Raw genomic sequence first — 4,484 nt, forward strand, 5'->3', positions numbered from 1 at the left:
AACTCGAAATCACTTTTTCAATCATCCAAACTTAGAACAGAGGCAAACTCAGAGCAACTTTGTTACACTTAGGCATATATTCAGTATTTTAAAGTGGTAATCGCTTCGCATTGGAGTGTTACCACAATTGTGTAATCAAGTCTGTGATAGAGTCTGTAATCGAGTTTGGAGCACTTTGGAAGGAAGTTAATCCTACCGCCATTTTCATTTCCGCTTTACAATTTACTCAACCCTCCGATTGGAGCAGGTTTTTATTACTTTGCCTTTACTTTATTTATCTTCTCACACTCGTTTTACTTTATTTATTTCCCGCACTCGCTTTACTTTATTAGCAAGTACTTGGATTATTAATTGATTACGTGAATTACATTCGACCCTGTCTTTATTAATTAAACTTTATTCAACACTTTAATTTCCATTGCACACTCTAAAAACACCTATTTTGATTGCCTTTGATAAACACCATAACAACAGATAACGATAGATTGACACTTGGTCTCTGTGGATTCGACAATCTTTTATATTACTCTGACACGTTCGTACACTTGCGAAAAGCACGCATCAAGTTTTTGGCGCCGTTGCCGGGGACCAATTTCGTCAAATTTCATTTCCCTATTGTTATATCGTTTAGACTTAGGCTATTTCCCGCCGGTCAATGCGAAGAACTCGCAACACCAGAAGTTTAAGCTTAGTATACCCTATGGCGAAACCTGAACGTTACGCTCGCGCACGTTTATTCTTTCATAGAATTAAGAGAGCTATGGCCGAAGATCAAAACCAAAGACCTCTTAAAGATTTCGCTCAACCATCCAATGAAGAACCTAGTTCTAGTATAGTAAACCCAACCATCCCAGCTAATAATTTTGAACTTAAACCTTCCCTGTTGCAACTAGTGTAACAGAGACAATTCGCAGGTCTCGCTACTGAGAACCCAAACCAACATTTAAAAATATTTCTTCAATTAGCAGACACTTTTAAAACCAATGGAGCTTCTCCTGAGGCAATACGTTTAAGATTATTCCCTTTTTCCCTCAGAGATAAAGCCCTATCATGGTTAGATTCCCTTCCACCCAATTCCATTACGACTTGGGATAACCTTAGAAGAGTTTTTCTTGCTAGATATTTCCCCCCGAGTAAAAGCGCCGTTCTTCGAAATCATATAACTAGATTTACCCAGAACCAAGGAGAATCGCTGTTCGAAGCTTGGGAGAGATATAAAGAGTTGTTACGAGCATGCCCACATCATGGTTTAGAAAATTGGTTAATCATTCAAACCTTCTATAATGGACTTCACTATAACACTAAGATGACCATCGACGCTGCCGCAGGCGGTGCTCTGACGAACAAACCTTACCCTGAAGCTAGTGCCCTCATCGAAGATATGGCTCAAAACCATCAATCATGGGGAGTCGAACGAGCGACAGTTGAGAAGAAGGAAGCCCAAGGAGGATTGCATGAACTAAGCTCTATAGACATGATGCAAGCTAAAATGGACACATTAGCCCTTAAGGTCGAGCATATGTGCATAAACCCGAATATTGTAGCCGTAGTTTCGTCGGATTGTGAGATATGTGGAACCAAAGGACACCAATCTGCAGAATGCAGTCTATTAAACGAAACCCACTCTGAGTAAGTGAACTACACCCAAGGGAACCCATATTCGAATACCTATAACCCTGGATGGAGGAATCACCCGAACTTCTCCTATAAAAACAATAACCCAATCCAAAATAATGCACCCCCGAGACCTAGTTATCAAGCCCCTAGATCAAATCAACCTATGCAACCTATACCACCAAAGCCAAGCCTTGAGAAAATTATGGAAAATTTTATCACCGCTCAAACCCAACAAAACAAGGAGTTCATGAACCAGAACATTCATGTTAACAAATTGATTACTCAGTTAGGAACCAAGGTTGACCAAATAGTTACTCATACCAAGATGCTTGAAATCCAGATCTCTCAGGTAGCTTTAAACCAAGCCCCTCATACTACACATGGAGGACAATTCCCTGGACAACCTCAACAAAATCCGAGAGGACAAACCAATGCCATTACCCTACGAAGTGGGAACGCTTATGATGAGCCACCAAACCCTAGATTGAGTGAACCCGAAACTTCTAAGGAATGTATCAAACCCCCGGACGAAGTAAAGGAACCAGAGGAACCTGAAAACCAGGAAGGTCGAGAAAAAGGAGAAGAACCTAAAGACAAAACTTACGTACCACCCCCGCCATATAAACCACCTATACCATATCCGCAAAGACTCAAACAAACCCAGATCAATAAACAGTATCAAAAATTTATTAAAGTTATAGAAAAACTTCATGTAGAAATCCCTTTCACATAAGCCATCACCCAAATACCTTCTTATGCAAAGTTTCTCAAAGACATCCTTACCAACAAACGTAGACTTGACGATCCGAAGCCTTTGGAATGTAATGCTATCTCCGAGGACAAATTAGCAAAGAAAGATAAAGACCCTGGAAATTTCTCCATTCCTTGCCTTTTGGGTAATCATGTCATCGAAAAAGCTTTTCTAGACTTAGGAGCTAGTGTGAGCCTAATGCCTTTAGCAGTTTGTGAGAGGTTAAACTTAGGAGAATTACAGCCCACTAAGATGTCACTTCAGTTAGCCGATAGATCTGTTAAATATCCGATAGGCATTTTAGAAGATGTTCCTGTTAGGATAGGTCAGTTATTTATCCCTACTGATTTTGTTGTCATGGACATCAAAGAGGACAATGATATACCAATCCTTCTAGGTAGACCATTCTTATCGACTGCAGGAGCCATAATAGATGTCAAAAAAGGAAAGTTGACATTTGAGGTAGGTGACGAGAAAATAGAATTTATACTTTCGAAATTTCTTATGGTACCTGTGATGGGAGAGGCGTGTTATGCCTTAGATATCATTGATGAATGTGTTAGAGAATTAGAACAAGAAGAAATCAGAAAAACAATTAAGCTACCATCAACTCTCATAAGGGAATATGATGACTTTAAGAAACCCTACATCGATGATAACCTTTACGAATGTTTATCCCTTACTCTAGATCCTATGCCATGCCCTAAGAAACCAACCTTAGAACTTAAGGAACTGCCTAAGAACCTGAGATATGAGTTCCTCGATGAAAAGATGAACCGTCCAGTTATAGTCAGTGCTACCTTGAGCCAAGAGGAAATGAACCAACTTTTAGACGTTTTACGAAGATATGCTTCAGCCTTAGGATATAATATCTCTGACCTGAAAGGTATAAGCCCATCCGTATGCATGCATCGGATTTCGCTCGAAGAAGATTCAAAACCCTCCAGGGAACATCAGAGAAGAATAAACCCTATAATGAGTGATGTTGTTAAAAAGGAAGTTCTTAAGTTACTTGAGGCAGGTATAATCTATCAGACCTCGGATAGTAAGTGGGTGAGCCCTGTGCATGTAGTACCTAAAAAGGGAGGCATCATAGTCGTGCAAAATGATAAAGGCGAACATGTAGCAAAACGGTTAGAAGGAGGATGGCGGATGTGTATAGATTATAGAAAATTAAATAAAGCAACCAGGAAGGATCATTTCCCTTTACCATTTATAGACCAAATGTTGGAGCGTCTAGCCAGACACTCTTACTTCTGCTATCTAGATGGATACTCTGGATTCTTCCAAATACCTATCCACCCCGAAAATCAAGAAAAAACTACCTTTACATGCCCTAATGGAACTTTTGCCTACAGACGAATGCCATTCGGCCTCTGTAATGCCCCAGCTACTTTCCAACGCTGCATGATGTCAATCTTTGTAGATTACCTAGATGGTATCATGGAAGTGTTTATGGATGATTTCTCGGTTTGCGGATTTGATTTCCACAATTGTCTTGCTAACCTCGAGAAAATCCTGGAGAGATGCGTGGAGGTGAACCTCGTGCTAAACTGGGAAAAATGTCATTTCATGGTAACCGAAGGAATAGTTTTAGGACATATAGTTTCTGAAAAAGGTATAGAGGTAGATAAAGCTAAAATAGAAGTTATAGAAAACCTAAAACCACCAAAAACCATCAGAGAAGTCTGAAGCTTTCTTGGACACGCTGGATTCTACCGGCGTTTTATTAAGGACTTCTCCAAAATAACCAAACCTTTAACTGGACTTTTAATGAAAGATGCTGAATTCATTTTTGATGAAAAATGTAATGACGCATTTAATCTTTTAAAGCAAGCATTAATCTCAACACCCATTATGAAACCACCTGATTGGTCAGAACCTTTTGAGATAATGTGCGATGCTAGTGATTATGCAGTTGGAGCCGTTCTAGGACAAAGGAAAGATAAAAAATTACATGAAATTTATTATGCCAGTAGAACCCTAGATGTTGCCCAACTTAACTACGCAACAACTGAAAAAGAATTACTCGCTGTAGTTTTCATTATAGACAAATTTAGATCTTATTTAGTAGGAGCAAAAATTATAGTTTACACCTATCATGCTGCCATTTGTT

At 39.3% G+C, this 4,484-nt stretch overlaps 1 non-coding gene across 1 annotated transcript; it reads right to left on the reverse strand.

Annotated features, from left to right (window-relative positions):
* Window positions 1-1,144: 1,144 nt before the first annotated feature.
* LOC127090287 (small nucleolar RNA R71) lies at window positions 1,145-1,251 on the reverse strand. The gene has a single exon (XR_007791812.1). It is a non-coding gene; the product is annotated as a small nucleolar RNA R71 (small nucleolar RNA).
* Window positions 1,252-4,484: the final 3,233 nt, after the last annotated feature.

The sequence above is a fragment of the Lathyrus oleraceus genome, chromosome 5 (assembly GCF_024323335.1).
Source record: "Lathyrus oleraceus cultivar Zhongwan6 chromosome 5, CAAS_Psat_ZW6_1.0, whole genome shotgun sequence".
Lineage (NCBI taxonomy): Eukaryota > Viridiplantae > Streptophyta > Magnoliopsida > Fabales > Fabaceae > Lathyrus > Lathyrus oleraceus.